At 43.0% G+C, this 13,207-nt stretch overlaps 1 long non-coding RNA gene across 1 annotated transcript in view; it reads left to right on the top strand.

Moving 5' to 3' along the window:
- The first annotated feature begins 3,036 nt into the window (after positions 1-3,036).
- Positions 3,037-13,207, top strand: part of Gm42209 — a 52,291-nt gene continuing 42,120 nt past the window's right edge. Inside the window, exon 1 of the long non-coding RNA XR_880773.1 lies at positions 3,037-3,297. This is a non-coding gene — a long non-coding RNA (predicted gene, 42209). The remainder of the gene's footprint in view (positions 3,298-13,207) is intronic.

The raw sequence follows: 13,207 nt of genomic DNA, 5'->3' as shown, positions 1-13,207 counted from the left end.
TCAATACTAAGCATTTTGTTCAAGATGAGAATAAAGAGCAAGAGGTAGGGACCAACACAAATGAGAAATATGGAAGCTGTAATCAATGGTGTCCTTTCTTAACCGTTTATGGAATAGCTGGTCAGTGATAGAGAACTTAGTAGCCCAGGGAGCCAGAACCTGTGTTTCACTCTTGTATGCAGGAGGTGTAGTGTGAGTTTATAATATGTACACTGCGACAGAGGCTGAGACTGAGTTTACCCAGGGAGGAAAAGGTTTGGTAAGAGGCAGAGAGGTGGTGAAGGTCTGATACCATATAAAGAATTGTGGTGGAGTCTGGTAGGTAAAACTGAGCCATGGTTATGGAATCTAGGAATGGGTGGTTGCCAAAAGCCAAGGCAGACAAGTAGTAGACATCAGCACCTTCTAATAACAACCTTTTTTTTTTAAAGGATTTGTTTTATTTTTAAGTGTGTGTGTGTGTGTGTGTGTGTGTTTACATAACCACAGTACCCACAAAGGCAAGAAGAGGGTGCCAGATCTCCTGGAGTTGGAATTACAGGAGGTTGTGAGCCCACCAGTACAGATGTTAGAAACTCTAGGTATCCAGTCAAAGTGAGATAATAGAATTGATAGGGATCTCAAATTCACACCTACTGCAGTAAGAAAGGCTTTGGACTGGAGCTACAATTTGGCCATGGCCCCCAAAGGCTTGTCCCCACCCCCACAATGACACTATTAGGAAGGGGTAGTACTTTTCAGAAGAGGTGACTGGTGAACATTTACCAGAATATGTTTTTTAAAAGAGATTATGAGATATTAGTCCCATCCTGTCTCTTACTGCTTCCTGGCTTATCAATTGGGCTATTTTCTCTATCACTTATACCTGGCACCTTCATCAGAGGTTCAAAAGCAATGGGGCTACATGAACGTGGACTGGAACCTTCAGAATCACGGACTAAAAAGACCCTTTTCTCTTTGTAAGTCATCCACTTTATGTATTATTTGGTAGTACCAAGAAGCTGACTAATATAGCTCTCTTTCCTCAGAGATTATCTCATGTATCGAATACCATGTGGATATTGGTTATGGCTCTAGCTCTGGCCTGCCCATTAAGGTTGAAAGCAGCTGCCTGCTTTGACCCTCACTGGAACGTGACACTCCCCTCTAGCTCCGACCTCTTTTCTACTTGTGTAAGTGGCATTCACATGCATTTGCATGTATTTCCATAGAACAAAGCCATCTTTCCTTTCACTTGTTCTCAGAGTCAGCTGTATTTTTGTTGTTGTTAGTCAGGTCATTTACTCACTCAACAGCTGCTCTTTCAGTGACTTATATATAGATCTCTAATTGGCAAATTTATTCTTTAGGGAATTGCTTCACATGTCCATGGCAGAACCACTCCTGCTTACTTTTCTGTGCCTTGTACAGAGTTGCTGCAGGAAAGCGGGGTTCTCCTTTTCTTACAGTGTGTCCTCTTGTGGTGTGTTAGAGTCTTCCCCCAATTTATTAAGATACAAGTGACAAAAATCATAAATAACTATGGTATATGCATGATGTTTTGATGTATGTATACATTATGAAACAACCACAGAAAGATTATTAGCATTATCTATCATCTTACATTCTTTTTTATGATTTGGAATATTTTCTGTTAGCAATTTTGAAATCTGAATTGTTATTAACTGTTCGAGTTATTTTTCAAAAAAAGAAAAAAAAAACAAGTGGGTAACCACCACTTTGCTATTTAGCTCCTTTCAATGGCTTCATTTGTAATTTAAGCACAGTGTAATTATCACTACACAATGCTTCCTTTTGAAAAGTCATGGTTGAGGAATAATTGAGCATAAAGTGAATTTCATGCTTGCTTTTGTATGGAAAACTCTAGATGAATGCAGAAGCCAGATGAAGACCGACCTCCAAATGCTGCACCCTCAGCCAGCTGTGAATAGGTAGACCTCCCTAGGATACCTGCCATCAACTCCATGGCAGGTCTCAGGCTTCCCACTGGGTTGAGATAGCCCTCCAACACTCATTTTACGATAACTCACAGAGCACTTCTCAGACATTTAGATCTACCTAAAGTGTCAAGTATATTGCAGTATGCAATTAAGTACAACTTAACCATTAAAAGTGCATAAAATATAACAAGATTTCAGAGTGTGTCGCACTTAAACTCCATAGCTCTATACAACTCTAAAGTGTCTTACCAAATTAAATGCATGTGTCATCTTACGGTTCCAATATGACCTGTTGCCCTCTTGCTCAAGTATTCAAACACGCCGTCCCCACTGGTTGCTGATGTTTGCGGAGGGTGTGAAATATTTTGGGGTGTGAGGCCTTATTGGTGGACGTAGGGGTGTTGGGTAAGCCTTGAGGGTTCTAGGCTTCTTCACTTAAGCTTGCACTCTCTAGACTTTGGCAATGTGAACAGGATGTGGGCAAGCTGTGCTACAAGCCACCATATGTAGTGCTATCATCTAGCACACTACTCTTGCTGTGATGGAATGTACTCCCTGAATGATGATCCAAAAATACAATTTTGTCTGAGATCAAACTATGTGCTACTCTAAGTTATTGCATTTTGTAAACAAGAGTGGGTTTGCAAGCTATGCCTTGCCCCAAAAGACTCCATTTACATTGGCAGCTTTTGGCTATTTGAAAACAGAGAATGATTGTATCCCTGGGTAGACCCAGAGACGGCACCATCCATCAGATACTACCCATCTAACACAGACTGATAAGTGACTTGTTCCCTAGAATAGAAAGGATGCTGCCTGTAGGTTTATTAGGAATGAATTGAGATTATAGGGGCAATCAGAGAAGCCAGACCAGAAAACATCAGATTCCAGACCAAGGAAAGCCTGCAACTTCCTCACTTAGACCATTAAGTTGAGGATCTGTAGCACTGGAATAGCACAGCTGCTCTAGCTGGCTCTCTGACATCCAGTGTATCAAGGACTAAGAGCCAAAGAACCTTCAACTGTCCTTGGGGCTTTAGCTTGGCTCAGTTACTATCTGTTGACACTAACAACTTCCCTGCCATCTGTCTGACTGCTTGGTTGCCTATTTGGACATAAGCCCATTGTTCCTGCTCAAACACGATTCTGTTCTTTCTCTTCTCAGAGCCAGGACTATGTCATACCATTGATTAATAAGCCTGATGCTAAGTGGATTTTGTTACTACGGACCATGGATATCACACTGAAGTGAACACTACTACTGAATAACCAGTGTTCACCAGCAAGACAACGGGAGAAATCTCTGCACTATGAACCTTCTTTTCCACTCATGTTTTATGGAGCAGCTCGTGCAAAGGTATTTGAGAAACTCATGGGAAAAAGAACATGGAGCCTTAACAAGTACTAACAGTGTAGTTATAGGGCAGATATCTAGATGGATATCTGGATTTCTCCTGACAGATGCTCTAAGTAGAGGTCTAGAATCACCAGACATCAAATGACAAGGTGACCTAAGGTTTCCATAATATGCTAAGTGTTTCTATGGGGCCGTAAGCTTAGGTTCATGCCATAGCAGCCCAAGTTTAGGAATGAGCCTTAGAAACTTGTTTTTAAATAGAAATGAAAGGTAAGAGGTTGGGCTTGCACTCTTCCAGGAAGCTTTGGGGGCAGACACCGCAACAGACTCCAACACTATTTCCTTGTGGGTCTCCCTGCTCTCATGGATCATTGGCTGACACATTCCATGAGGGCAGTGGGAGCAGAGATGGTGTTGGGGGACAAATGGGACCAGATCAACTTACTTAGGGTAATTCAGGGTTTGTAAAGTTTTGGGGGGACTGAGGGTAGGGACATCCAGGATGGGCAAAGGTTATTGGCTGGGAGCTTAGGGTACCTGGAGTGCCTCATTAGCATGGAGAAGCATTTCAGGAATCTGAGGTACTGGCTGAGCAAGTTTTGTCAGGAGAAAGGAAATTGATCCTGGAATCTAATTGAGGCCCTGTGGCATTCCTCGGGAAGAGGTAAGTGTGGGGGCTTAGAGTTCTCCAGACAAAATCCTAGAAGCCCCACTAATGAAGGGAGTCTCCCATATTGCTGTGAGCCCAGAGGCTATCTGGCCATTGTGGACTTCAACCTTAATTAGCAGAATTTTCCTACATTTCGGTGATGATATTGCTCTTTTGCTCCATAGCCCTGTGGTTTCATAGACAGTTCCCTGTGGATTTATGACTGTTAAATAGCATACAGTGACAGCTTCAATCAATGACAGGGGATGGGGAGAGATGGTTTGATGGTGCTGAGGTGAGCTTCACATGGAAGAATGGGGTGTTACTCACATGTGCCCTTCTACGGAGACTCCTCACTCTCTGAGATGGTGGGAAGGCATTCACAGTTGAGTCTTCCAGGGAGCAAGAAGAACATCTAACTTTATTTTTCTAACTACATTTTCTCGAGTGGGTATTAGGAAGGTATATGGTCTAGTCACAGGTGTATGCTTCAAGGGTTTTAGGAGATTGATAGTAACTCAGTCAAGGACTATCGGGACATGGAGAAAAAATTTCCATCTTCTCCTGTCCATGTTTGTCCCTCATTGTTGCTGTCTAAGGAGTCTGAACATCAGGGGGTGTGGCTGTGTCTCTTTTGCCTTAGGTTTCCTTTTTCTGTCTAGATTTACCTGTCCATGAGTTTATTCTTCCAAGGGGTGGTCCTTATTCTAGCTACAACCTCTGAGTTTAAAACAATAGGCTCATAATTTAATGGTGACAGGATAAACAAACTTTAGGCCTAGTTTAAAGATGGTTGCATGGTTTCCTGACACTGATGAAGCACCTGCAGCATCAAAGCCCCTGAAGAGGTTCTGATGTATTGAGGTAAAAGAAAACCCTTCAAGTAGGCAGAACTTAGACCGCACTTGGGTGTGCACTCTCCAGAAGGATGGGCAGGATTAAAGTTCTGCAGTACATTCTGGGTGGTTCTTCATGGTTTAGCAGACAGATGATAGGATGATAGATGACAAGGAGGTAGGGGAGAGAGGTTTGTTTCCTAGTCTTCTAGAGTAGACACATAGTTGAAGATATTTGTGTCTCATGAATTCCCACCCAATAAAGGACTTCAGTGGTAGAGAAGGCTTTTGGTTGTTGAACAAAATGATATTTCCTGTGGGTTTCTGACAGCCTCCATCCCATACCAACCTCCAGGACATGTACTGATGCAAAATAACCATGGTGACAGAGATAGAGGGTTGGATTTCACCTTCTTGAGTTACAGTCGCCGTTGAGCCTCCATCCTGTAGAGAGTAGAGGGCAAACCCAAACCTTGATATGACACCAGTCACCAGCTGCCCTATCCACCACAGACATAGAACACATGACTTCACCATATGCTTTCTGAGATGAGTTTGCCTTCTTAGCCCTAATGTATTCATAGTAGTCCTTTTAAAATATGCACTGTTGCTGAATTTTTCTGCCCAACTTCTTTTGGCTAGGTAAAGAATCTCACAGAAAAACCACCTCTTATAGTAGGTGCACACCCACAATATTCATTGGTCTGTATTTTATCATCTAGATGACCAGCCAAACAGTGGTGTATTTGGTGACGTGAATCAAGAGAAATTAAGGAAAAAAATCATTGTAAGACTTTGGTGAGCCTTAACTTACTGGAGACCCCCTGAGTGAAGAATGCAGAGCTGGGGCTCGATACAAAAGCAAGAGGAATTTTATCGTTCCAGTATGCTGGGGTCACCCTGCACACGGAGGAGAAGGAGAACTCCCTGCACAGCCTGTTCAGCAAGTTTTTATACAGTTTTTAGAGCAGCAGCCATTAGGCACGATGTGATTGGCAGAACGGTGTGACTTTTAGACTGATTGGTCTTTAGGGAATGAGGTGGCAAGGACTTCCCTTGTCTGTAGGTAGCCAACAGTCTTTCGGAATGTGTCTACATGCTCTGGGCCTCCCCCTTGGTCTTGGAATGTAATTAGTCCCTCCCTTCTGGAGGGGAGGGGTGCCTATGTGCTCTATGACCTTTCTCTTCCAGGAGGGGAGGGGTCTGGTGGAATTTTCCAAAGTTCCTGAGCTGACCTCTTCAGGTTTCAACATGTATAAGAAAAATTTAAAGTCTTCTGTTTTCCTATTGTATCAACATTCCCCAAATATGCTAGGAACACCTCACTGGGTAACCAGCATGATGGGGCTCGTCCCTGTCACAAATTCTGCTCTTGTCTTCTACTTAACTGTGACCTGAACACATCCAAGCATATCTTTCATATCAGTGTAGACTCCAATTCTGGTTCTCCTTGTTCTCATGGATTGTCAGCTGATATGATCCATAAGGGCAGTAGGAACAGAGACAGTAAGTGGGGGTGGGGCGGTGGGGTGAGTTTTGGAAACCCTGTGAGTACCTATAGTGAATGATCATATTGGAATCTGCTCTCTGGGGACTTATCAACTTTACTTAAGCTGATTCAAGGCCAGAAAAGTTTCAGGGGACTGAGGGCAGGGACATCCATGAAGGAAAAAGTCATTGGCTGGGGGTTTAGGGTACCTGGAGTGCTTCATTAGCATGGGGAACCATTTCAGGAATCTGAGGTGCTAGCTGAACAGGTTTTGTCAGGAGAAAGGAAATTGGTCCTATAATCAAACTAAGGCTAGTTGACTTTCCTCAGGTAGAGGTGAGTGTGGAGCCTCAGAATTCCCAAGACAAGGTCATAGAAGGAGAAGCCCTCCTCTTGCTCCTCTCCAATGAAGGGAGTCTCCCATATTGTACTGAGCCCTGAAGCTATCGGGTCAATGTAGACTTTGACCTTAATTAGCTGAGTTTTCCCAAATCTCTCCCTGATTTATTTTTAATGGAGAAATGTCACTAAAGTATTTAACCTCTATATCAGGAAACAGCTTAGTCGTGAACCAGAGCCTAATCAGCAGTGATTTTTGCCATGCTACTCATCTGGTAGGCTATCTGGTCATGGTGGATTTCAACCTTAATTAGCAGAGTTTCCCCACACCCAATAAAAGCATCTCCCCAGAGGGCCCTCCTCTTGCTTTCGGCTCAGCTGAGTACATTACTTGGGAGTGCTGTTAGATCACATTGCTCCCTGCATAAGCCATCTATCTCACCTTTAGGACCTGTGAACATAATAAATTCATTAATTTTCATAAGCCTCTATCAACGTTAATTTCCATAGCAGTGCTGGAGTGACTCTTAAAGACTTCACAAAGAGGGTTTACTCCATACTTATAGCATAAGCAGATACCCTGAATCCCCACTGCTCTTCAGAGGCTGAGGTTATGGACCCAGCAATTGTGGGATAGTTCCCTTTTAAAGTCCATCTGCACCTGTGGGAATGGGTGACCTTAGAGAACATAAGATGACCACTGAAAGATCTTGCTAGAATAGCATGCTGGGGATCTTCCACTAGAAGGTTGTGATGAACACTCCCTTCCCGGAATGACCCAGCAAAACAAGCTTTACAAGAAAGCTCGGACTGCAAGGCAGGTGCAGATGATGACCAAGAGTGTTTCAGTTCTCTTTTCTGGTGACTAAGACCTCACTTCACCCAGGGCCATCAATGCAGTTTAGGGAAGGTCATGAAAAGATACTTGGCTAATTACCATTTCTAAAGGGTGGAATGAAAAGGTCAGGGGCTTAAACCAACTCATGCTGTTACCAAAATCTGCCCTCAAAAGTTGTATAAATGGTGTGTGCTTTGTGTGTTTGGGGTCACCTCTGCCCTGATTGCAGGACGGCCCCAGTGCACTGGATCAATAAACCTCTTGCTTGTTGCATTGATCTCCCTTTCTGTGTTTCTGTGAGTGGGACATCCTGGACATAGGCTCTTCGGGTCTTACATACTCTCTTGTTTCCCTTCCTCCACTGAGATTTGCTGCTGTGGTGGATTGGGTTCTCAGGGGGGATCACAGCAGGGGTCTCATTACACTAAAAAATGTGTTATTTTGAATTACTATAAATGTAATTCCCATAGCAGCATTGTAGTGATTATTAATTCCAAATGCCATTTACCATTTTGTATAATGCCCTTGGCCCAAGGGGTTGTGCCATGTTTTCTGTGCTGTTCAATAAGTATAGAGCAAGGCACAACTCATAGGCTTCAGGCACTGGTACACACAACAGACAGCTTACAGGTAGGACACAGATTACAGACAGTAGCCATGGGGGCGGGGGTGGGGTGGGGTGAGGGGAGATGGAGAATTCAAATTTGGATTTTCTCTTAGTCAAATTAATCCAAGAGGTAGTCGCTTTATTTTTATTCTTTAATGCAAAATCAACACACCTTCTGAGGTTAGCTTTAATGGGTTGGCTGACACATTAACACCATCACTGGCTTTAGCATGGGCTTAAAAGCTTGGCTTTTAGCCAAGCCGTTGTTGTAAACCTGCATTACCCATTAAACATCTATTACTTGCACCTAGCTCTTTCTGCTGTCAGCCTGTTAGAGAAATCTTCAATCCTTTCACCTCTTCCTCAGAAAGAAAGAAAAAAAAAAATAGATACTGCTGATCTGAATTTTTCTCTTTTCATTCCAAGAGGGATCATTAAAAATGAACCAAATTATATTTGGGCCGATAGTGACTTAGACGAAGCATAAAGCACATTTAATCTCCCATGTACTGGACTCTTCATTTCTGTGTTTGGAACAGATGGAAAAAAGCGCAGCTGTTCCCGAGAAGTCAGGCCAGCTGCGTGCTGTTGCTGGCAAGTCAGGAGCAGTTTCCTATGCTTTGCTTCATCTCAACCAGTGCGGTTAAACTAAGAAAATCAAAGCAAACTGATGATAAACACAGAACAGTATACACAAGGAAGGCAGAGGAACCCAGGGCTTCTCCCAGTCTGCCCTGGACCATAGGCGTGGCAATGAGAGCATATCAATCGCTGAGGTGCTGATACTTACAAACCGCTTCATCTACAGCAACGGTTCTCAGGCCCTGGTCATGAGCCACCCGGGTGGGGGCTGTATATCAGATATCCTGCATGTCAGAAATTTACGTTATGATTGATAACACTAGCAACGTTACAGTTATGAAGCAGCAATGAAATTATTTTGTGGTCGGGGGTCACCACAACGTGAAGAACTGTGTTAAGGGTTACAGCGTTAGGGAGACTGAGAACCACTGCTCTAGGGGTTATGGTCATGTGGTTCAGAGGCCTCCTTAAGGGGATAGGGCAACGGCGGTTGTTACTCTTCCAGGTGTTAGCTACACAAAGTTAGAACCCCCATACTTTGCTTAAAGAGTTTCTGTAGTCTATGGTACTTCAATGGTTAACTTTTTGAAGCAACCTCATATTTTCCCCATAGTGGCTGCACCATTTTGTACTTCCAGAGCAATTAGCAAGCATTTCAGCTTTTCCTCAGTACCCCTCACAAATCAGTATTTCCTCCCTCCCACCCTCCCTCCCTCCTTCCTTTCCTTTCTCCCTTCCTTTCCTTCTTCTTTTCTCTTTCTTTCTTTCTTCCTTCCTTTCTTCCTTCCTTCCTTTCTTTCTTTCTTTTTTTCTTTCTTTCTTTCTTTCTTTCTTCCTTTCTTCCTTCCTTCCTCTCTCTCTCTTTCTCTCTCTTTCTTTCTTTCTTTCTTTCTTTCTTTCTTTCTTTCTCTTTCTTCCCTTCCTTTCCTTTCTTCATTCCTCATTTCCTCCTTCCTCCTTTTCTTCTTCCTCCCTTTCTTCCTTCCTTTCTCCTTTTTTCTTTTTCTTCTCCCCCTTCCTTCTTCTTTCTTTCCGCCTTCCTTCATCCTTTCATCCCTTCTTTCCTTTCTTCCTTCCCTTCTTCCTTCATCCTTTTCTTCTTTCCTTTTTTCTTCCTTTCTCTTCCCCTCCTTCCTTCTTTTCCTTCTTTCCTTCCTTTCCTCCTTCCTCCCTCCTTTCTTCCTCCTTTTCTTCCTTCATTTCCTTCTTTCCATCCTTCCTTCTTTTCTGTTTCCTTCCTTCCTTCCTTCCTTCCTTCCTTCCTTCCTCCTTTTCTCCCTTTCCTCCTTCCTTCATACCTCCCTCCTTCCTTCCTTTCTTCCTACTTCTTTCCTTCCTTCCTTTCTTCCCTCCTTTCCTCCTCCCTCCTTCCTTCCTCCTTTCCTTCTTTTCCTCCTTTCCTTCCTTCTTTTCTTCCTTTCCCCTTTCTTCCTTCCTTCCTTTCCTCTTTCCCTCCTTCCTCCTTTCCTCCTTCCTCTCTCCCTCCCTTCCTTCCTACTTTCCCCCTTCCTTCCTTGTCTTTCTCCTTCTTCACTTTTTTCTTCTACCCATCGTCTTTCCCTTTTCCCTCCCTCCCTCCCTTTGCCCCTCCCCTAGTCTTACCTCTTCCCTCCCTCCCTTCTTTACATTGGCCATCCTAAAGGATGTGAAGTGATACTGTGTTGTGGTTTTAATTTCCATTTCACTGACTAATGCACTAGAGCACAATTCAAAGGCATATTGTTCATTTGTATGTTATTTGGACAAAATGTTCTTGGTTAGGTTAATGAATGCTGATGTGGCGAGTGAGTCCAGGTTTTATTTTGCACTCCCTGTGCTTCTGCCTCCAGTACTTACGTTGTAGGAGCTCTTTTTATGTCCACATTCTGTCTGACCAGCCACTGGAGTGTCTACATGTGTCACTGTCACTGGGATTCTGGGGCATGGTCTCTATTGCTTTAAATAAGCTAATGATGTAAACATCTGACAAGGGATTGGAATCTAGAATATCTCAATAATAAGAAGAACAATAAAAACTCTTAAGTAAGCCATAGACTTAAGAATATTTTTTTCAAAGAAGACACTGAAAATGACCAATAGTCAAATAAAAAGATCAATATTACTCATCAACAGGGAAGATCAAGACTACAGTGAGTGTTGGGAAATGGTTCTAATGCTTTGTCTTATTTTGGCTCCCAAAGGTCATACTTCCAGACCGGAGGGTCCCTGCCCCCAGCTGGCTTCCATTGATAATAAAGAATTGCTATGCAGTCATTGGCTGGGCAGGGAGACTGGGCAGGACTTTTAGATTGCAAGGGCAAGAGCCCGAGAGAAGGGGAGCAAAGGAATTGCTATGATGGGGAAGGAGAAAGATGAAACTTAAAGGACCACCAGCATGTGAGAATCTGGGAAAGTGGCCTGTGAGGCCACTTCCCTGATTGGGTCTGGGGTAGCAGAGATGAAATGTTGATTTAGCAAACTGACTCAGGAAAGTTGGAGGGGAGAACCGTGTGTTAGCTGTGGGGAGGATTAGAAATGCCCAACCATTGAGCTTGTGAAGGCATATCAAAATTAGCTGGGGTGTGTGTGTGTGTGTGTCTCATTCTCAAATCCTTGGGCGGGTGTTTTGCACATGCTTACAACCAGCCAGGAGCCAAAGCGGTTTAATTAATTTACTGCTACAAGAGAGGTGCCACCTCCTCATAGTAAAATGGCAGGTGTGAAAAGGTACGCAGATAACAAGGCTGATGAGGGCGTGGCAGGAGAGGGAACCCTGGAACGCCATTGGTTGGAATGCAAATTCATGCAACTATTATGTAAAACAGAATCCTCAAAAAAAAAAAAAAAAAAAAAAAAAAAAGAGAAGGGGCTTAGATTCATAGGGAGTCAGTGTTAGTATGCTGAAGAGACATGGCACTCTTGTGTTCATTTCACCACTGTTCTTCATAGTGATGGAAACAACCTGTGTTCAGTCAAAGAGGAATAGTTAAGGAAACTGTGGATGTTACACACAAGGAAAAGGATGAAATCCCATTACTTCTAGGAGCACAGATGAAACTGGAGATCAGTATATTAGATGAAATAAGTCAGAAGCACACATCAAGTGCTGTGTGATTTTATGCACACATGGATCTAAACTGGCAGGAAGCTCAGGAGAGGCCGTGTACTGTAAGGTGACTACAGGGAACAGGAATGTTCTGCATATTTCAAAAAGCTATCCAAAAGAATTTTGGAAGTTTGTACCACAAAGGAATGGTAAGTACTTAAGAAGAGAAGGTGTTTGACTTAAACATGAAATGCATAGGTGATTGGAACATTAACACATTAACATTAACATTAAAACCATTAACATGCAATTCCTCATGCGTTTGTATATCAGTTAAAAAAATAAAAGTAAGTAAAAATATTAAATAGCCCATGACATCGCATTGGCCTCCATTTGCCTCTAAACATGTGAAACTGTTTGATGCTACAGTCGGCCTGACATAGTGGTTGTTCAACAATACTTCTTCCAAAAGCCATGGGGTGAGTGTAGAATGCTTATAGACTCAGAGAAGACGTGGGTGATAGGCCATCAAAATGACTTAATTCCATATGACCATCATTTGTTGGCTAAAAGTACAATACTCCAGGAAATGTGTGCAAACCCTTTTATCTTTATCTTACTGATTGAAATGTCTCCTTGTTAACAATGGTCTTGTATCGCTGTAGTGTTTTCTTTATTTTATTGAAAGTATTTTTTTTTCTTTTTCTTTTTCTTTTCTTTGCTTTTTTTTTTTTTTTTTTTTTTTTGGTTTTTCGAGACAGGATTTCTCTGGGTAGCCCTAGCTCTCCTGGAACTCACTCTGTAGACCAGGCTGGCCTCGAACTCAGAAATCCTTCTGCCTCTGCCTCCCAAGTGCTGGGATTAAAGGCGTGCATCACCACGCCCGGCATATTTTTTTTCATACAGCATATTGTGATCATTACTTCCCCTTCCTAACGTCCCCCCAGATGCTCCCCTTCTTCGCACCCATCCAACTCCACACCTTTTGGTTTTTTTTTGCTCAAAACAAGACAAAACAAAACAGGCAAATAAGCAAACAGTAAAACATACAAAAGCCCCAGAGAAAACCACGAGAAACGAATATATATGCAAATACACATAATTTATGAGCAGAAGACCAAGGAAAGGTTTTTTTGTTTGTTTGTTTGTTTGTTTTTTATTTTGTTTTTTCCAAAATAAGCATCAGGAGACAAAAAGATCTCCAAAGATACCGCTGAGTGTGTTTTATGTTAAGCATCAACAGGCATATGCGGCCTGCCCTTAAGTGCGGTTTGCGTCTCCAATGAGGCTCCACTGAGAAAACTAAATTATCCTTTGTGCTCAGTCGTCAGTTGGAGTTAGGGATGTGGCTTGTGCCACCCCTCTCTCAGTGCGGCCATCCCATCTGGCTTAGACTTGTGTGGGGCCTGGGCATGCTGCTGTAGTCTCGGAGTTCAGATACCCATCCCTCTCTGTCTGGAAGGCCATGTTTCCTCAACGTCCTCCATCCCCTTGGCTCTTGCAACCCTTCCTCTTCCTTTTCCACATAGCTCCCTGTGCTGTGAG

Source organism: Mus musculus, chromosome 3, assembly GCF_000001635.26.
Source record: "Mus musculus strain C57BL/6J chromosome 3, GRCm38.p6 C57BL/6J".
Classification (NCBI taxonomy): Eukaryota; Metazoa; Chordata; class Mammalia; order Rodentia; family Muridae; genus Mus; species Mus musculus.
Note: the sequence above shows the minus strand (reverse complement) of the source record. Positions and strands in the feature narration are given on the sequence as shown.